Source organism: Maniola jurtina, chromosome 25 (assembly GCF_905333055.1).
Source record: "Maniola jurtina chromosome 25, ilManJurt1.1, whole genome shotgun sequence".
NCBI lineage: Eukaryota > Metazoa > Arthropoda > Insecta > Lepidoptera > Nymphalidae > Maniola > Maniola jurtina.
Genome location: NC_060053.1, coordinates 799,961 through 822,469, shown reverse-complemented (window position 1 = coordinate 822,469; position 22,509 = coordinate 799,961). Strand labels below are relative to the sequence as shown.

Below are 22,509 nucleotides of genomic sequence, written 5' to 3'. Positions count from 1 at the left end.
ATCCAAAGTATCTGAGTTTTCCAAAACATCATTTTCAAATAAATAATTATGTATTTAGGCAACGTCCATCTTGACAGCTTGACATTTGTCTATTGACATAATATTATGAACCTAACGGTTATCTAACCTTCTTTTCTACAAGAAAACTAGAAAAGAGCTGATAACTCTTAAACGGCTGTACCAATTTTTTTAGATTATAGCTAAGAACACTCTCGATCAAGCCACCTTTCAAACAAAAAATACTAAATTAAAATCGGTTCATTCGTTTAGGCGCTACGATGCCACAGACAGATACACAGATACACAGCTACACAGACACACAGATACACAGATACACACGTCAAACTTATAACACCCCTCTTTTTTGGTCGGGGGGTAAAAAGGGATCTTCAAACGTCTACCGCTGTCCGTATGCACATTCGTTACAATGTAAAGTTGAACGTAACAAACGGCACAACGGAGAGTCAGAGCGGAATGGACGGTCAAGTGTTCCAAGTTTACTTCACACGACCCGACTCCGGAGATGCATTTCGGCTTCGCTGTCTTTTGGAAGTTTGATCTACGATTTATATCTACTACACCAGATCACTACTTGTCTCTTTAAAACACAAATAATAACAAAACCAGTTTTTATAACGCTGCGTATTAGTATTTTTTAGATGAAAAGTGTCACCTGTTAATATATCGAATCTAAAAGCTTGGTTTTCAAGTCTAGGCGTATTTTACTTTTTGATATAGGTAGGTTTTTTGGTTGCCTGGAAGAGATCGCTAGGTAGCGATAAGGCCGCCAAATTGTACCTACCTGCCTATACTTTGTTGTGCTTTGTATGTGTTTGTATATTCATTCATTCATTCATTCGGCTGGCCCACTCAGAATGAAAAGGTTTCAGGCCATGGTTCAGCGACCAGCACGCTGCCGAAGTTCAGAAATCCAATTCACTTGGTCAGCGTCGTGGAATGGCCGAGTACTTCTCATTCTGAGAGGAGACCCGTGTTCAGTAAGGAACCAGCGATGGGTTGATCATGATGATAGGTAACTTTAGTTCTTGAGAATGCATACTAGTAAACCGTAAAGCATTTAATACACTTATGGCCGATTCACACCAATTGCGTATGCAGCATGTACACGTGACAAGTGCGTAGTGACGCGCGTGAACCCGTAGACGTAACTGCACGCATTACGTCTACGTGACCGTTCACGCCACGCAAGCGGTATGCCATATTTCATACAGTTCCATATATTACAACGCAATGGTACGCGCTACGTCTACGCCTACGCTTACCCAACGCTTACGCAGCCTGTGTGAACGAGCTCTTTATTTAACTCAATACTAACTTGGACGTTCACTATGTGTTCGATATCTCAAAGTTTGCATACGAAATCGTGTTCAGACTACATTATTTTCCATTATTAAACTTCAAAACAAAACGTATGCTCAAACTTGAAACTCTGTTAAGACTATAAACTCGTCTGATAACACGAACATACTAATATCTTGGACTTATTAAAACTAACTATTCTTTCTTTAAACTTCGACCTTGTTCAAATATCCCCAGAGTCCATTATAAATTGGCGTGAAACTAGCCAGCTAAGTGATACCAAGAGTTATTTAAAAATCAACTCAATTATGTAGAAATAAGGACTGTTTTTGCTTAATGCGTATACATGGTTAATCTAATTAAAAAGTTTACCTTGATGGTGCTTAACTAAACGTATTAATTTCACGTTTAAATCAATTAGTCGGTTGTAACGCCATTTGTACACAATAACAATGGAAACGGAATGGAAAGGACTGGTAAGGACATCGCACACCTCCTGAGTGAAGTGGAGCGAAGGCACAGTGGCTTTTTAAACAACACCTCCAACTAATTGGTAGAGTGACGGCACGCTATACTTGCTCTATGTCTCCTCCGTGTTTTAATTTTTAGAGTTCCGTACCTCAAAGGGAAAAACGGAACCTTTATAGGATCACTTTGGTGTCTGTCTGTCTGACCGTCTGTCGTGTCCGTCAAGAAAACCTATAGGGTACCTACTATGTGATAACTGATACTCATAACTTCCATGCTAGCCCCCCTAAGCGCTGTTAGGTTTTAATCCAGATAGAAAACCTAAAACAATCCGCCTGGGCTTACAACACTATTTTTTTACGGTTTACTTTTAAACCACTTAAAAGTTCCACGAGAGTAATACAGTCTTATTCTAACTTAAGATTTACCTTATTAATTCAAAGCGTGCAGAACTACTTAGGGATGTTCTTGCAAATGAAGAACTTTTACTTACCTGAAAAGAAAAAGAAAAAATTAGAACAATTACAAGTAATAATAATTATATTAAAACTAGTTGATGCCCGCGACTTCATTCGCGTGGATGTAGGTTTTAAAAATCCCGTGGGAACTCTTTAATTTTCCGGGATAAAAAGTAGCCTATGTGCTCATCCAGGGAATAATCTATCTCCTTTCTCAGCCCAATCCGTACAGTAGTTTTTGCGTGAAGGAGTAACAAACATACACACACACATACACACAAACTTTCCCCTTTATAATATTAGTGTGATAGCACATTCATTGGCTAAATAGTAAATACACAACAGGTAATATAACGAAGTGTAGGCTGTAGTGTATAATAATAACCGAATTTAAAAAAGAGGAGGTTCTCAATTCGTCGGAATTTTTATTATTTATATATATTTTAAACTAAGTTTTTATGTATATTTATTGAGAATATTTTGTACTGCAATAATAGTGTCGACTGGTAAACTAATAAACCGCAAGCCGCATAGGAATGGAAATGACATCTTAGACACAGGTAAGTGACATGCGGGTGTGCGGGGCGTCCCCCCGCCTCATACCACTCATACGCCGATTGCCATCTTGACCTGTCGCCAATTATAGCTAGGAGTCAGCTCCACTACCCCCGCTATTGGGCTAAATTCTTATTGTAAGTTTTCTGGCTTAGTACTTAAGTTTAAAATATTTCTATGGTTTTTATAAGCTTTTGTGTGCATAATAAATATCTACGGATATAATCCAAGAAAAAAAACAAAGAACTGTACCGAATATTTTAGTAAAACTAAAGACAATCCACCAAAAGTACAACGTATGGTGAACTTATAAGAAGCTCAAGTAAAACAAAGCTAAGCAGAAGGTACCGTCTCGTCTCGTCGCTCGTCTCCATAACGTAGATTTACGCAATTTGAAACCGTATTCTTTATGCTATAGAGTTGAAAATAGACATTAGACATATAACTTAAAATCTTAGGTGTATTTTAATCAAATCAATATGAATTACAACCTTATTCCAAATGAACAAAGTCGAAAATAGAGACGAAACAAAGATAGAAATTTCAATATGATAAGCTAATTTCAACCATGTTTAAATAGACGTAGAGTCAGAAATATTAAAGCAGAGGCAAATCCGATTACATTTGTCCCAATGATGCTAAATTATAAGATTTTCTACGTAATCTATGTAATGTAGATTCTATTTCATTTCTTAAGCTCCGTCTTACAATAAAACGTTAAAGTATCTTTTATAACGAAGCCTCGATAGCTCAACGGTTGAGGACAGGACTGAATTCCGAAAGGTCGGCGGTTCAAACCCCACCCGTTGCACTATTGTCGTACCCAGTCCTGGTACAAGCTTTACGCTTAATTGGAGGGGAAAGGTCAGTATTAGTCATGATTACCATGGCTGATATTCTTTATAAAACAAGATGGCTTGGCAATTTTGGCAGAAAGGCAACAATGCGAAAAGTTTTGAAACAAAAAATCGCTAGTGCGGTCAAGCTATCTTAAATCCTATCTCGCCTCAATGTCTGACAGAGCCAGGCCATCGCGAGCCACTGCAGCTTTAGATCTCAATTCGTATCAACTCTCTGGAATTCTTGTGTTTTGTTTTGATCCAACTTGTTACAAGCGTAAATTAGTGTAAGTAGTGAGGGTGTGGCTGTGTTGGGTGGTTGGTGATGGGGCTTCATCACCTATCCAGTCACTAGCTGCCCCACCGGTCTCTCGCCTGTCCGGTTTGGTGACGGGCGAGGGAGATGTTGAGGATAGGGAACGTGGAAACGGGATCGCCCTTCCCGCGAACCCTAGCCCTCGAGAGGGCCTGTGGGTGATGGACACGGGGTGGTCCGTCGCTCACAGTGTGGTCCTCGGGTTGGTTGGCGTGCTGTGGTTCCGGCATGCCTCTAACTAGGTGTTGGGGGGCACGTAGTGTCCCAGTGGTGGGTCTGCTACGGCGGACATCCGCTGGCGGAGTAACGAGGTGTTTCCGGTCCCTTGTGCTCCGTCATTAGCGGTGGGATGGAACTTCGTGAGGTTTTTAGTCGGTAGGAGTCCGACATAACCACCGTGCTCCCCCGTGGTCGGTGGTATCCATGACGGATTTTCCTCACGAGAAAAAAAAAAAAAAAGGGTCAACTAGAGTGAATGGAACTCTAGGTTTGATCCTGAATCGACGATCTGTCAAATATCGATCAAATGTGACGAGAAATCAAAGCACTACGAAGCTACTTCGGACGGATTTCATTTCGGCCGGAACACCTCGGGTATTTACTCATGTTTCCAGGTCTATGCTCTAAGCTTCTTCTATCTTAAAATACATTGTAATTTACCAGCAGGTGAAGCCACAGTCACGAGATAAATTGTCTCAAGATGAAAAATAATCAGAAAACCTATTCAAGCAAAAACCGATAATCCAATATCTCAACACAAATAAAAACCTATCTCTAGTTGATGGATGGATCGCAAATACCTAGAAATAACATAATTGGGCCAAATTCCTGATATTTCCGAACGAAACGGTATCGTTAGTTTGATTAGGGGTGTCAAATTAATTTGTCAGATATTTGTATTGGACGAATTTTAGGATGAAATTGTTAGATTTGTCTAAGATAGGTATTTTGGGATCGACGAAAACTATTTAAAATTCGGCTATTTATATATAGCCGAAAATTCAATAAGCCTTTTCATATCCCCATCTGGTATATTAATCTTACTTTGAAAGTTGACAATATTAATTATTTGTTCATGAACATATTTTAATAAAAAAAATTATCACGGTTTTCGGATTGTCCCCCAAGATTGTCCCCTTACGCGTGCCATAAGACTTCTACCTACCAGTCAAACATGATTCTAGGTCAACGGGAGTCGGGAAGTACCCTATAGGTTTTCTTGACCGACACGACAGACGGACAGGAATACTGAAAGACAGACAGACAGACAACGAAGTGATCCTGTAAGGGTTCCGTTTTTCCTTTTGAGGTACGGCACCCTAAAAATAAGGTTATTACCGCTAGCTACTTGTACATAGCCTTGCAAAAACACATCCAACTGCAAGGCAAAACATGATTACTTGAATATTTTGAAAGCCACTCTGGTTTATTTGCGGCCCTCTTTGAGTTGTATGCGGGCGCCAAACTTTCACTCCACTCACTTTACACTACCTGCCTGTGCCGTGGAGTTTGCTATTCATGATTGTAAGGCCCTGGGCAGAGGAAAAGCGTGGCGACAGCGGCTCGGCCACACGTCCACTTATACTGAAGGCGTATACTATTACTGAGTTTCTTGCCGGCTCTTCTCATTAGAAGTAGAGTAGAGTCAATTATAGTAGGATCTGTTTTCCGAACCGGTGCAAGTAGTAGAGTCACGTAGAGTCTTGACTCTCGACATATCAAAAGTGATACACAAGATAAATAAAATCATCTCATTTCATATACGACCACTAATAATATCATAAATGCGAAAGTTTTTTCGTTTGTCCTGCAGATTACGCCGCAACGGAGCAACGAATATGAGTAGTAACTCCTAGTTTAAGACGTGAAGAGGCCATTAAGCTATTTTTTATCCCGTGGAAACTATAAAATCAAAAATCTATACATAAATCTATACCACACGGACAAAACCGCGAGTATTAGCAAAATAATACAAGGAATAGGTGTATGAGTAGATCGATATTCTGTATGGCAAGCACCAGAAAGTCGATAATTTAAAAAAAGGGCAGTAGGTGGTACAAGACTCCAGATCTCACGTGAGACTCGGAACGATTGAATATCCTAAAGAGGGATAATTTAGATTTACGAGAATTGTATAAAACAGGGCCATGTAGCACGACGCCGTCGCGCGTTGTCTGCCCAAGCCCTTATACCACGAATGTGCTTACACCGGAAGCGGGCTTTGAGGTAATTTTAAATTGGGTCTACAGGAGCATACTGAAGTGAGGCCTTTTGAATTCTAAGACTGAAATATATTTCTAGAGGAGGTTTTGTTGGGCTACAAAATTAGGTGTGGTTTTCTGTTTGCAGGTAGAAGGTGTTTTTCTATATAGGAAAGGGACGCAAACTGTCTATACATAATATATACAAGTGTAAATTAAAAATTTATAACACCCCCGACAAGTGAAGGTTACAGTAACTAGAAAAGACCGAAAAGACCTAATAACTTTCAAACGGCTGAACTGATTTTCTTGGACAATTCCGCGCCTACGATCTAAAGTATCTGAGTTTTCCAAAACATCATTTTCAAATAAATAATTATGTATTTAGGCAACGTCCATCTTGACAGCTTGACATTTGTCAATTGACATAATATTATGAACCTAACGGTTATCTAACCTTCTTTTCTACAAGAAAACTAGAAAAGAGCTGATAACGGCTGAACCAATTTTTTTGGATTATAGCTAACAACATTCTCGATCAAGCCACCTTTCAAACAAAAAAAAAGTAAATTAAAATCGGTTCATTCGTTTAGGCGCTACGATGCCACAGACAGATACACAGATACACAGACACACAGATACACACGTCAAACTTATAACACCCCTCTTTTTGGGTCGGGGGTTAATAAGAGGATTTTCGAGTGACTGCCAAATATTACTAGAGAATGCCCGCGACTTCGTCCGCGTGGATTTAGGTTTTTAAAAATCCCGTGAGAACTGTTTAATTTTATCCGGGATAAAAAGTTGCCTATGTTCGTCCCCACTCCCCAGGATATAAGCTAACCCTGTACCAAATTTTGTCAGAATCGGTTAAACTGTTGGGCCGTGCAAAGGTAGCAGGCAGACAGACAGACAGATACACTCTCGCATTTATAATATTAGTATGGATATTTAAAATTTGTATGCATAAAGTCCGTCCATTTTCAAGTTATAATTATCAACTAGCTGATGCCCGCGACTTCGTCTGCGTGGATTTAGGTTTTTCGAAATCCCGTAGGAACTCTTTGATTTCTGCACTAACTCTGTAATTAACTGATACTCACTGATTTTCAATCATTCTCAGTTAGTATTAAATACATATAAATGTTTAAAAACCTGTACGTACATGGTAGTTAGCTTTAAGTTTAATTTAGATAAAAAACATACAGTATTTTTTTCTTCTTTCATTCTCCCTTTTTGTCACGAAAGATTGATTCAAACATTAGACAAAATACTTAGTATTTGAGTTAAATTTTGTGAGTATTTGTATTTCTCTGTATGTTGCTGTGTTTCATCCTGTGTTCTGTGTTTGCGCTATTTAGTCTCAAATAAACGAATATTTTTTTATTTATTTTATTTATTTACTACCTTGGACCATAAGCATAACTTCTACCAATACAAAACACACAGAAAAAAGTCCCCCATCAAACAAAGTCACAGTTGCAAAAAAAGAGACCCGCCAAATTTTCGCGGTCGCGAAACTTTTCTCAGCAAAAAGATTAAGTGACAAAGGCGTGGCGAAAAGTTGCCATTAAATCGCCTTGAGACCGTTAGACACAGACAGTAATACCCCTGCCCTTAAAGGGGGAGCTGTTATGCGCCATTCTCCTCGCTGCCAAACTACAAGACCATCGAATTAAAAAATATGAACATCATCATCGGAATCCGGTCAAATTTCGAAAATGAGAGCGAAGATAACTGGAAGAACTAAATGTCTTGGAGATTCTGTTGCACATCGCACAGGCTTATTTCAATTCATAATAAGAATTCTTTTTTCGAGTTCAGTATAAGTATAGAAATTGTAAAGATTGTGTGTGTGTGTGTGCACAGAAACATCAGTGTGACTTATGTAAGCTGGCGTATTTGCAAATTACTATAGTTTAATTTTATTACTGATTCAGATGCATGAGATAATATTTATGTGTTTTAGAGTTCAAACGAGTACGAGATAGTCAAAGCCAAATTCAGAATTTCTCTATAAGTACTTTGATTTATTGGATTAATAGGATGATAGATAGATGATAGCTCTTTTGATAAAAGTAGACTATGTACTCCCGAATGAAAAATGTCTCTGTAACTTTAGTCAAATAAAACATCTAAGACAAGTGCGTGTCGTATGGAATTTCGCCCGCAAAAATGTAAGTTTGTATTGAATAGGAGCGCTGTCTTCTCTTGGGCGAGTTGCTCAATGATTAAAGGAAAGTTTACGAGAGAATCCAGTGGTCTTGTTTAACTTATAAATTTGCATCTTGCAAAGTTCAACTAAGCTTGTTTTTTTGTTACAAGTAACCTAACTTGTTAATTAAGGCAACGTTATTGTTAGATTAACGATCACAAGTTTTGAGACTGAAGTTTTTTTTATTCAGAATGTGCTAAGTGCTAAGTTTTTCAGTCTTCTTAGGGTTCCGTACCTCAAAAGGAAAACCGGAACCCTTATAGGATGTTTTCTTTACCGTTAAAACACATTAATAAGGTTTTCATTAATAGCTCGTTCACACAGGCTGCGTAAGCGTAGACGTGGCGTGTACCATTGCGTTGTAACGTATGGAACTGTATGAAACATGGGACACCGCTTGCGTAAGGCGTGGACGTATGCGTAAACCGGTGTGTTAGGGGTTTACGCGTGTCACTGCGCACGTGTGATGTGTACGTGCCTGGTGTGAATCGGCCTTAATTCTTTCATTAATAGCTTAATTAATAAGTTTAAATCCTAAGTAAGAAAGTTGCGGCTAAACAAACTAATTATAATTCAAATTAAGCGAATCAACAAAGGACGGGGTTCCATTAAATAAACCAGACTGTGGTGAATAGACAGATTGTGGTGAATAGAGAAGTAATCTATTTCAATTTTAAACGAATTTCTGTGAAAGAACTTTTGAGTGCTTTAAAACTTAATACTTACTAGCCGATGCCCGCGACTTCGCCCGCGTGGATTTACGATTTCAAAATCCCGCGGGAACTCTTTGTATTTCCGGGATAAAAATTAGCCTATGTGCTAATCCAGGAAATTATCTATCTCCATTCCCAGCCAAATCCATCCAGTAGTTTTTGCGTAAAGGAGTAACAAACATACACACACACACACACATGCACACAAACTTTCGCCTTTATAATATTAGTGTGAAGTGTGATTTGCTGGCTATCGCCTGGGGGTATAACCTATAGAATACCAACAGACACGCAACTTTGCGCCTATACGATAACCTTCGGCCATAAGAATTTAAGCGTTAAAACAAGTCAATTAAGTTCATTTTGCTTTAGCATTGCAGTATTTCGACGCTCGTGGTGAGATGTAAACACACTGTTTAGAAATCAGGGAAGAAACTATTTCTTCCACAGATCCAATATCGACAATCTGTCGCAGCGACGTAATTAAGTATTTGCAACGGAACGCCCGCTAAGCTGTGTCTGTGTAACGCGCCGCGGCGGCCGATAAACAAGCTCGCCGCAAATTAAACAGATGGCGACATTAGCAACTAGTGCTATCCAGTGCATGCGACCTCGGCAACTAACAACGCCATAATTTTTAGGGTCCCGAAACTCAAAAGGGGACAAAAGGAACATTAATAGGATCACTTTGTTGTCTGTCTGTTCGTCCGTCGTGTCTGTCAAGAAAACCTATACGTTAAGTACTTCCCGTTGACCTATAATCATGAAAGGCAGGTGTAGGTAGATCTTATAGCACAAGTAATGAAAAAATCCGAAATAAAAGAAGGAAGAAAGACAGACAACTAAGTGAATAAGGGTTCCGTTTTTCTTTTTGAGGTACGGAACTCTAAAAAAGTATAATAGTGCAACTTAACATATGTTGCGTTTACCAAACTTATAATCAGCCCTAGAGGAATTGAAAACTGACGACATACTGTAGTTTAAAAACAAAGTTCCACCTAATCCGATGAATACGGCTACAAGTACTTGTACCAAATGGCGCAACTTATGTTTTAACAACTTCATCGCGCGGTGGCTTGGCGGGAATTCGCTCGATAGTTTTTAAGTATGACTTTAATCCCTTGATTTGTTTTAAAAAGCGGATTTTATTCCGTTAGTTTTCCTTTAATGAAGCAAAATGCAAATGTGTAGCAGCACTAATGCTTGTACGCAGTTTTAATAACGCTATTAGCTTTTAAATGGTATATTATGTTACAAGTGCGCTATATAATGGTAATTACAAGTGTAAATTAAAGATTTACTTATAACACCCTCGACAAGTGAAGATTACAGTAACTAGAAAAGAGCTGATAACTTTCAAACGGCTGAACCGATTTTCTCGGATTATAGCTAAGAACACTCTCGATCAAGCCACCTTTCAAACAAAAAAAAACTAAATTAAAATCGGTTCATTAGGTTAGGAGCTACGATGCCACAGACAGATACACAGATACACACGTCGAACTTATAATACCCCTCTTTTTGGGTCGGAGGTTAAAAAAGTAAAATTGGTGCAACTTAATATAAGTTGCATAACCGTCAAACAGGAAACATCTAAATAATCAAATAGTTTAGTCCATAAATCGTAACAAGTGTAAATTAAAAATTTATAACACCCCCGACAAGTGAAGGTTACAGTAACTAGAAAAGAGCTGATAACTTTCAAACGGGTAAACCGATTTTCTTGAATTATAGCTAAGAACACTCTCGATCAAGCCACCTTTCAAACAAAAAAAAAACTAAATTAAAATCGGTTCATTCGTTTAGGCGCTACGATGCCACAGACAGATACACACGTTAAACTTATAACACCCCTCTTTTTGGGTCGGGGGTTAGTAAAGAAAAATTTGTACAATGAATGAATGAATGAATATACTTTTATTGTGCACCAAAAAATTAGTAAGTACAGAAAAACACATACAAAGCACAACAAAATATAGGTACAATTTGGCGGCCTTATCCAATATGGCGGCTATTGAGATATTAATATACAATGTTATAATAGCAGCGCAAAGTTTTCTACATACAGCTTTAATAACACTATAAGCATTATAAAACAACTGGTGTATCTATTTTAATACATTTCACAAGCGAATCTCGTTATCGTACACGCGAAAAGAGAAAAGGAAAGCCTCAATATTCACTTTTCAGTACGTTTTGCACTAACAGTAAACACCTAAAATATCGTCAGAGTTGAATACACCTTTGTTTTTCTCATTTACCTAAGTGCACGTCCTCATTTGGTATACCTACCTACTCCATATCTGTGCAGTTCCCGTTTCGTGTACAGTTAAAATAAAAACCGACTTCAAAAACCACAAACACTAAAAAGTAAAAAATAATAATTTTTGTTTCTACACGTGTAATGTATGTATGAAGTCGAGCGAGCATAATAAAAGAAACTAGAAATCCAAGTTGTGGTTTTTGAAGTCGGTTTTATTCTTTTGACGTGACAACGTCTTATAATTCGATAGAGCCGGCTGCACGCACGAAAAAACATGACTCATGCGGCGTTACCTCGCTCTGAGGCGTTCCATGTAAGGCTTGAAGTGCAAGCGAGAGCGCGGAACGAGCGACAAAGAAGCACAATCGGCCTTTGTTGTCACGTTCAACTATCGTCAGTAAACCGACTTTACAGACAACCAATTTTTTTGAACTTTTCTCTTAATTATTATTTAACGTACATACAGTTCCGAAGGGTTACATGCTTACAACGCGGTCCCTTCCGTTTTGCAAATTGGTAACAAAGTATGAATCAATTATTCCCTGCTTCCCCCTTTTCATACAAAAGGGATGTAGAGGTGTTTTCAGATTGGAACGTTTTAAACGTCCTCTCGTAATACAAGTAGGGTATACATATAGGGTTTACTTTCGTGTATAGCGGCGATGTTTCAACTTTCAACTACTGTGGACTCAGCCTGAGATGAATTCTTTTAAAAGAGAAGTAAATGATTTATGTTAAAATGAGAAATTCTTGCTAAAAAGTATAAAAAATACTCGAAGTCAAAATGTAAAGTTGTGTAAAAATGTCAATCCATTGACTACTTTTGGAGCTTTTTTTCGAGTTTTTCGAAAGCTGAATTTATTTAGATATATAAAATATAAAGCCTTGACACAGTTCCTTGTAATTTCTATCAAAATATTGTATGGTGGAAGGCTTCGGCCGTGGCTAGTTACCACCCTACTGGCAAAGCCAAGCGATTTATCGTTCCGGTGCGATGCCGTGTAGAAACCAAAGGAATACGGGTTTAATGAAAACTGCCACAGCCCTTCCAGGTTAGCCCGCTTCCATCTAAGACCGCATCATCACTTACCACCAGGTGAGATTGCAGTCAAGGGCTAACTTGTATCTGAATAAAAAAAAATCTAAGGGTCGCGACCCACGTTCGACGCGTTTCATCGCACCGCTCCTTTAAGTATGTAGTAGTTCGATATTATAATACGAATACGCACGACAAATGCTTCCAACCAGAACACACCCTTAGATTAAATGCCCTTAGCGTTGTCAGTGGGGAATATTATTAGTTTTGGGACCAATTAGTCCCTAATCGTTCTCCCATTACCCATTCTAAACAATCAAAGTTTCAGTTATTAAGATCTCTGTGGGACGGTTATACTTTTGAGGAGTTTGGATTGCTAATGTGACTTTAACTTTTAAAATGAAACCGAAAAACCATAAAAACCTTTGAAAACTCATGAAAAAAAACCCCATGGGAGCTTCATATTTGTGTCTTATGGTGTGGAAACCTTGGGGCCGTGGGGCCCGGGGACTCGAGCTCTTTTTGAGGAAATTTCGAAAAGGGCTATCGAGTCAACCGGGGACCCGAGAGCTAGCAGCTACCTTGGGCAAAGAATTGTTTGGCCATCCAAAGGGGTAATGCTGCCAGCGTCTTGGGTACTATGCCTCGCTGCGGTGTCTCGGTGAAGTTTTAGATTGAATTTGATTATGTTTTACAACAGAAATTACATATATACTTAAGTATAAAAAATCAAATATGTCGTCTTCCAATTTGTAGTTTTAATATATGTATCTTCAACCGACTTCAAAAAATAAGGAAGTTCCTAATTATTCGTTTCTTGCATTTCTGAATTTCTAAAGTAGCGCACGGGTAAATATTTATTTATACATTTTGTAATACAGACAAATACGAAGGGCACCATATAATTGCAAGGAATCAATTATACATTTCAAAATCAATTTAAACGAACAAAGAAGTTCCTTCATTCAAAAGGTCCTTAAACAGTTTGGATGAGATATTTGGAAGTTGATGAAAGATCAAAAAGACTCGAAAAATCCATGAATCAAAATACCTCAAAAACAAATACAGCAACAAAAAGAAAAGTTCCAACGCGAGTCATCAAAAATCGACGGAAACAAAGGGCAAGCAATTAAAAGAAAGTAAAAGAAAAGATCAAAAGTAAGCAATCAGACATTGACAGAAACGAAAGAAAGTGAGTAATAAACACCGGCGGCGCAGTTTAAGTATCATTTGGATTTAAAAGAGGCTTTCCAAAGAAAAAACGCTTAACAGGGCTCTCTCCGTCACTTACTCCATACAATCGTAGCCCCAATTTCTTTGATTATTAAGCAACCAAAGTCCATGAAATGCAGACATACCTATTCTAGAAACTAATATCTGTGCCTGTGTTGTTTTAGATTTTTGTAAAAATATGTAGTTTTAAAATTACAGGGGCTCAAAGATTTGTATATGAATTTTTAAGACCGCGTAACTTTGAAACCGAATATTTTAACGGAAATCTGGAAAACCACAGGCATAGATATTAGGAACGATTCCCAGAACATTTCTACAAAATTCCATTGAGTATGATTAGTTAGTATTCCAATATGAGAAGAACTACGATTGTATGGAGCGAGTGACGGAGAGACCCCTCTTAAAAAGAGATGTTTAATGTTAAACAGTGTTACAGAGAGTATTGTCCCATCGTCGGTGCGAATCAACGATGCTTTGAACTTTAAGATCCATTGCTTTAGAAAATCGTTTAAGGTACCTAGGTAGTAAAATTCATTAACCCCTGACTCAAAAAGAGGGGTGTTATAAGTTTGACGTGTGTATCCGTGTATCTGTCTGTGGCATCGTAGCTCCTAAACGAATGGTCGATTTTGATTTAGTTTTTTTTTTTTTGTTTGAAAGGTGGCTTGATTGAGTGTTCTTAGGTATACCTAATCCAAGAAAATCTGTTCAGTAAAAAATAATACACGTAAGTAATAATATGAAAGTATATTTGGCCCTTTAAGTTTAATATTGTTTATTGGATAGAATCAGGCGTTACTTTGCGGAAGTTCATGTTTAGCAAGAAACAGTTAAAAATTATTTTGCTATAATCCGCCAACAGAAAAAATCTGTATGGTCAAACATGCAGTTATAAGCTAAGCACCGCTTACCTCCCAACCAAGCAATAAAGCCAAGTTCACTATTTATTATTAAACTTAAAATGCCAACCATTATCTACTTATTGTAAGATACTTACACACTTACTTGTTTTTTTTTTTTTACTTTTAGAGGTTTTTGTGTCGAAGGTTTTTTAATTTTATTTTTATGGTAGTGTAACTATAGTATGATAACGTAGTGTCTAACCAGAGATCCTTAGCAAATCTTTAAGAAACTGACGGTTGTAATTGATCAAGACTCGAAAGCAGTTAGTTTTTGGCACATTTATCATAAGTTATCCCACATGCATTGCATATGCATTGAATAGCATAACCCGTAAAGCAGTTAGACGTAGCGAAGTGGCAGGCGACAGGAAATTACCATCTCGCCCCGCACCGGAACTCAGGTATCGACAATACGCCCCGTGATGAATTGCCCTCCGCTCGCATGCATGGTAATAAATAATGCATGCTATCATTACATAATAACTGCTATCAGTTACATTAGCAGGCTATATTGTGAGCTTTGCTGACGTTTACTCGCCAATATCTACGTAGGCTATTTGTAACTGTGATTTATTACATTACTTAGGGCCGATTTTTGTCGTCAAATCACTTCTATCCGAGGAAATAATTTAACATTTTGACAGATTTCATATGAAAACAAATACGTAAAAAGTTTAATTTATTCCTCAGATAACAGGTATTTGACGGTTGAAAAATCGGGCCTTAGGCATGTATCATATACGATAGCTTAACACATTGTTTAGAAGCACGCGTAACTTTGCGGAAATCCAAGATATACAAGGAATTAAAAGCTTAATTTGCTATAATCCGCAAAAAGGGAAATCTGTATGGTGCAACATACAGCATGCGACATGCAACGCCCGCCTTACAATGCGCAATTGCAAAGCACTTTGCAATGGTGTGCTACATAGTGCTACATAGTTCTTAACTAATCTGGCAAACTTTTTTCTTTAAATTAATATTAAAACCACCAATCACCATTCCGAGATCCTTACTCGGAACCCTTATTAAGATTTCATAGTTTCATCTCGCCACAGCCTCCGTACTACGTAGTTAACGTAAGTAAAACTGCAGTCGAGCGGCTCAAACTTGTTCAGTTCCGCCTTCTGTTCACATGGCTGAACATGTTCCTTGATAGAATCATATCTGACTGACTGACTGACTAAATTAACGTAGAGTTCCAAACATCAGAAAGATAAAAATATCTGACAGTAATAACAATAAGTGTAAATTAAAAATTTATAACACCCCCGACAAGTGAAGGTTACAGTAACTAGAAAAGAGCTGATAACTTTCAAACGGCTGAACCGATTTTCTTGGATTATAGCTAAGAACCCTCTCGATCAAGCCACCTTTCAAACAAAAACAATTAAATTAAAATCGGTTCATTAGATTAGGAGCTACGATGCCACAGACAGATACACAGATACACAGAGACACAGATACACACGTCAAACTTATAACACCCCTCTTTTTGTGTCGGGGGTTAAAAATGGACATTTATAACAAGACCTGCCCTGCCAAAAAAAGAACCACCAAGTAAAATTTTTCACATTTGAAAATGGCGCCATACAGCCACCATATTGAATTTTTTCCAAAATATTTGTAGTATCACTTGGGATGATGTAAGGATCTTAAAACCCCATAGGTACATCTAAATTTATTCAGGTACCTATCGGAATGAAGAAACTCACATAGGAAGCCTGAAAACATTGACTTACACTCGAATCATGAACCATCTCTACCACCGCCGCTTCAACTATGTAAACGTATAGAACGCGACAGGTCGAGATGGCGTTCGGTGTCCCCACGCCCCGCACGCCCCGCACACCCGCACAACTATTATTATTGTTACTAACTACCGTAACTGTACGTGTTACTAAGTAACCGTATTGATACTAACTACTTAGTGTTTAAAAACTAACATAGTAATTAAGTTTTTTATTATTACTAACACAAGTGTAAATTTAAAATTTATAACACCCCCGACAAGTGAAGGTTACAGTATCTAGAAAAGAGCTGATAACTCTCAAATGGCTAACTCGATTTTCTTGGATTATAGCTAAGAACACTCTCGATCAAGCCACCTTTCAAACAAAAAAAAAACTAAATTAAAATCGGTTCATTACTTTAGGAGCTACGATGCCACAGACAGATACACAGATACACACGTCAAACTTATAACACCCCTCTTTTTTGATCGAGGGTTAAAAATAGATCTTGTTGTCTGACAAATATATGAATTGATTGATTGATTGACAACCCACGCGCTAGCCCGGTTAAAAGCGCGGGTGAATGACATGCGGATTAGCGGGGCGTCCCCCGTCACATACCCCGATTGCCATCTCGACCTGTCGCGTACTATATTTTTTTTTTCCTCTCTCGTCTGGCTTTACAAAGATTAGCCAATGTCAAGTTTGTAGTTATTTGTAACAAGTTAGTTAAACTATACAAGTATGGACCCCGTCTGTGCCGGCGCTCGCCGACACACGCACGGCACCCCCTTAGAGCGCTTTCCATTCAGTTTTAACAAAAAAAAAACACTCCAAAAAGGCAGAGCACGCCCGCCAGCTAACACCAACACAGACGAAGTCCCGCGTACTATGTGAAGATAAATAATAATTAAACTTAGTGTACCTACTTGTCAAACTTGTCAAGATCAAAATTAATCGGGTTGAGATTACATTATTAAATCTCACCGCAGCCTTCGTACGTGTAGTTAACGTTAACAAAGTTCAAAGTGCAAGCAAGTCGAGTCGTTCAAACTTGTCCAATTCCGGCTTCACTTCACACGTTGGAACGTCTAAAGATGCAAGCAAGTTTCAAGTTAAGGGAAACTGCATTTCCAAACTTCGCTTACATTAGTTGCATTACGATATTTTGCGAAATACTTGAACAGAAACTGTGACTCTGACGGCCTAAAACCATAGTTTTTTTACAAGGAACCAAAAGCTCAATTTGCTATAATGCGCTAAACCAAAGAAATCTGTATGGTGCAACATGCAGCATGCGACATGCACCGCCCGCCCTCCCACTGATAAACATGCAGGAAAAGCCAGCCACCACGCAGCACCACACAAATCCCAACACCACTCGACGCACGTTTCGTAGATGTAGACCTTACAATGCCTTGCAATTAGGCACTGTGGCCGCCAAACACAACAGCTATTTTGAGGCCGCCATCTCTTTTATTTATTACTCAGAAACAAGTTAGCCCTTGACTGCAATCTCACCTTACGAAAGAAGATAATTTAATAAATGTAGACGCCTTACGAAGTGACATGTTCCGAAAGAAAAAAGCTCCATAAATTGAACATTTAAAACAAAAAGTCGCACGTCGCTGCAGTCACGCTTTGTGTTTTACCAAGTCTTTAGATCTCTAAGCTCGCTATGTTTACCCGTCGGCATAGCCTTTCATTACGGCGAGCAAAGTCTTAGGCTTCAGCGGGATTTGCCGTGTAATCTACTTACGCATTTCCTTGTTCGTAATTTCGTAATCAGAATTCTCTTTCACCACAAAAGCTGGCTATTTTTAAAAAAAAGTCGCACACCGCTGCAGTCGCGCTTTGTGTTTTACCAAGTCTTTAGATCTCTAAGCTCGCTATGTTTACCCGTCGGCATAGCCTTTCATTACGGCGAGCAAAGTCTTAGGCTTCAGCGGGATTTGCCGTGTAATCTACTTACGCATTTCCTTGTTCGTAATTTCGTAATCAGAATTCTCTTTCACCACAAAAGCTGGCTTAATTATTTGAATTTAATCTGTTACAAGCATTCCAAAATAAAAGGATTTCGTGTTATTTCGCTAAAGGATTAAAAGACTATATAATATAATATACTTTTCTAAATATAAATAAAAGGGAAAGCAGACTGACTGACTGACTGATCTATCAACGCACTGCTCAACTGGATGGATCGATCTGTTTGGCATACATACCTATAGCTATTTTAACAAAGACATCGTCTAAGAAAGGATTTTCGAAAATTCAACCCCTAGGGGAGTGAAATAGGGGTTGAAAGTTGTGTAGTCCGCGCGGAAAAAGTTGCAGGCAAAGGCTAGTACAGTATATAAATTGGGAACCTAATTATAGTATACCTAGTTAAAAATACATATCGAAAATTTCATCATACGCAGTGAAGGGACCGTGGTCATACCTAACGGATTAAAGGCACTCCAAGACAACGATAGCCAGAGGATGAAGGTCCAATCCTTAACGATTTAGGAATTTTTGATATGTATCACACTAATATTATAAAAGCGAAAGTTTGTATGTGTGTGTGTGTGTGTATATGTTTGTTACTCCTTCACGCACTACTGGATGGATTTGGCTGAAATTCGGAATGGAGATAGATAATATCCTGGATTAGCACATAAGCTACTTTTTATCCCGGAAAACCAAAGAGTTACCACGGGATTTCGAAAAACCTAAATCCACGCGGACGAAGTCGCGGGCGTCACCTATCTATACTAATAAATAAAATTGGAGTGTCTGTCTGTAATTTCGAAATAACTACCTCATATTAAGCTCATATGGTTATTTGAACGATACCATAACTGAATCACACGTTTTTAAAATTTTTGTCTGTCTGTCTGTCTGTCTGTCTGTCTGTCTGTCTGTTTGAAAAGGCTAATCTTTGGAACGGCTGAACCGATTTTGACGGGACTTTCACAGGCAAGTAGAGGATTGACCAGGGCGTAAAATAGGCTACTTTTTTAACCGACTTTCAAAAAGGGAGTTGTGTTTTTCTACCTATGTACACCGAAATCTCCGAGATTTCTGAACCGATTTGCGTCATTTCTTTTTTAATCGATAGAGGAACTTTGCGACATTGTTTCATAAAAAATTTGGAGTCCAACTCTTCAATCCTGATGCTGCAGGGGATCTGACCAATCCACGCGGGCGAAGCTGCGGGCATCAGCTAGTTTAAAATAAATATATCAGATCCGGAAGCTCCCACTTGTTACATCATAGTCCTATCATCAACTGACAAGAGATTAACCGAGGTGATTGATTGATTACGTATTCACATTAGCTTAAGTGCATTGAAGAAACCCTTTTGTTAATAATTAATCAATCAATTAATCAATTAATACATAATTTAATTTGGATTGGAAGTAGGTGTAAACTTTAATCTGTTTTTAACCCCCGACCCAAAAAGAGGGGTGTTATAAGTTTGACGTGTGTATTTGTGTATCTATGTATCTGTGTATCTGTCTGTGGCATCGTACCTCCTAAACGAATGGACCGATTTTAATTTAGTTTTTTTTTTGTGTGAAAGGTGGCTTGATCGAGTGTTCTTAGCTATAATCGAAGAAAATCGGTCCAGCCGTTTGAAAGTTATCAGCTCTATTCTAGTTACTGTAACCTTCACTTGTCACACCCCTCTTTTTAGGTCGGGGGTTAACAGGGCTCTGTCCGTCACTCGTTTCCACTCGTTTCATACAATCGTAGTTCCAATTTCTTTTGAATATTAAGCTACCAAAGTCCATGAAATTTTGCAGACATATTCTAGAAACTAATATCTGTGTCTGTGGTGTTTTAGATTTTTCTAAAAATATGTAGTTTTAAAATTACAGGGGCTCAAAGATTTGTATGAAAATATCTAAGACCGCGTAACTTTGAAACCGAATATTTTAACAGAAATCTGGAAAACCACAGACATAGATATTAGTTTCTAGAATATGTCTGCAAAATTTCATGGACTTTGGTTGCTTAACATTCAAATGAAATTGGAACTACGATTGTATGAAACGAGTGACGGAGAGAGCCCTCTTAACGTGTTAGCACGCGTACCAGGAGAGGGCGGAAATAGTCGCATCAATTTATGTGTCGGACGCACGGCGACGTCCGTCTTTCCTCTGCGGCCGTAACGGACGTGTCCGTACGTCCGCTTTAGTTATGTCTTCATCACTCCTGCTCACATACCTTCATGTTATCTTCATATATTGGGTTTAATACAACTTTATGTTCTGCGGCTTACGCAGAGGAATTCTAATAGACCGTATGTAACAATTAATGAAAATGAAAATTGAAAATGAAAATGGAAATTAAAAACCTGTACTAGGTATATTTCCTGTCGAATTTAAGCTTTGTTTTAACTGTGGAGGAAAATAGAAAGAAAGAAAGAAAAACGTATATTTCCATTGTAATACACATTACATCATAGCTTTAGGCTGCTTTTACACCAGAGATGTGCTATGCTACGTTGCTATGGACGAGTTTGATATCCACCAATCATATTCATTGGTTCACATAGCTTAGCACCCGTGGAAACTGATTCAACTAAGATATGTTTTTATATGGAAGATGGCAGCGTGCTATGGATGCCTGCTATGGGCCGTCGACAGTGGTGCAGAGCAGAATACCTACAGTATGCGCATCTTTCTCGCGCAGCTACTTTTCGGCGGCGCATCTTCATAGCGCATCTTCCTCGCACAGCTACATAGCTTAGTATTGGTGAAAGCGGTCACATATTTTCGTAGCGTAGATTTCAAATCTTCGCAGCATAGCTGTATGTATAGCACATCTCTGGTGGAAAAGCACCCTAAGAGTTGGTTATTCGACGCTTCCTCAGCCAACACGCCAAAATCCTTCACAGAGAAATAAAGCTTAAATCGTACTATAGGAGATCAAAGTATCACTAAAAGACCACTCGGCTATCATTGCCTCATGTCCCTATTACTTCTGATTAAATACCTCCATAATTTATAAAATCCGCGTGATATAATATAAAAAGTAGCCTTCAGCATTTTGAGACAAAATAGTCTATCAGTGAAAGATTTTCATTTCAGAACCGGATCATTAGTTACGGAGATTACCCCCTACACACAAACTTACAAACTTTAACTCTTTATGATATTCGTGTAGACTAAGTACCTTAATTCAAGACAATTCGGTTTAATGCGAGTGAAAGAATGCAAATTTCCAACTCCGAAACGGAACTACGAATTACAGTGTGTAATTAAGTACTCACTATATCATTGTTAAAGTTACAAATCTAGTTGTCAGGGGTCCGTACTATCTTTGAAATTTATTTTTCATTAAACCCCAAAATTCTCTCTGAATCGCCGTTACAGGAACAATTCCGTACATTAAGCTCACAATAGAACAAAATATAGCACCATGCTAATATCCATTCCCTGAAAAGGATCTTTCTGCGCAGAACTTTAGGCTGCCCTTCCACCAGAGATGTCAGATAAGCTAAGCGGTAAGCGAAATTCAGGCTAAGCTATAATATTATGTGCCTATCTATTTCTACTAAAGCTAAGTGACGTAGCAGAGCGGCTAAGGCCTGATTTCCACCCAAGCGGAGAAGAGAATATCTGTTCAGACAACCAACCAAATTTTTCAAATGAAGTGATAAGTTTTTCACGTCATCTATTAAGAACTAGCCGATGCCCGCGACTTCACCCGCGTGGTTTTAGGTTTTTCGAAATCCCGTGGGAACTCTGTGATTTTCCGGGATAAAAATTAGTTTTTGTGCTAATCCAGGATATTATTTATCTCCATTAAAATTTCAGCCAAATCCGTCTCGTAGTTTTTGCGTGAAAGAGTAACAAACATACACACACACACACACACACACACACATACATTAAGTGTGATTTGATTGGATAATCAAATATTTGTTCGCATGCTTAGAGATACTGGTGGGTTTGACACACATCCGTAGCTTAGCAACGTAGCGCATCTCTAGTGGAAAGGCAGCCTTAAGCGCTTACAGCGATAAATTTTAAACACTACCGACTCCCATAGAAAAGGATCCAGCGCTGGAAGCGATGTAACGGGGCGAGTCCATTAGTGTGGCGATACATTGTGTCCTGGATAAAAAGCCTTTTACAAAATTGTCATCTGCATTTCTATTGTAACTTTTGCGAGGGTTAGCGGTTTTTTATTCTGAAACTAATTCATACCACAGTATGAATTACAATGTTGCCTTTTCCCCACATTATTTATACTATTTTTTTTTT

At 38.4% G+C, this 22,509-nt stretch overlaps 1 protein-coding gene and 1 long non-coding RNA gene across 19 annotated transcripts in view; both read right to left on the bottom strand.

Annotated features, from left to right (window-relative positions):
• Positions 1–22,509, bottom strand: part of LOC123878072 (heterogeneous nuclear ribonucleoprotein L) — a 366,077-nt gene that overhangs the window by 123,215 nt on the left and 220,353 nt on the right. The gene's annotated exons all lie outside the window — the stretch shown is intronic.
• LOC123878091 lies at positions 1,570–18,604 on the bottom strand. The gene is made up of 3 exons (XR_006798747.1): positions 18,471–18,604; positions 9,296–9,301; positions 1,570–1,581 (listed from the first exon to the last, which is right to left on the bottom strand). It is a non-coding gene; the product is annotated as an uncharacterized LOC123878091 (long non-coding RNA).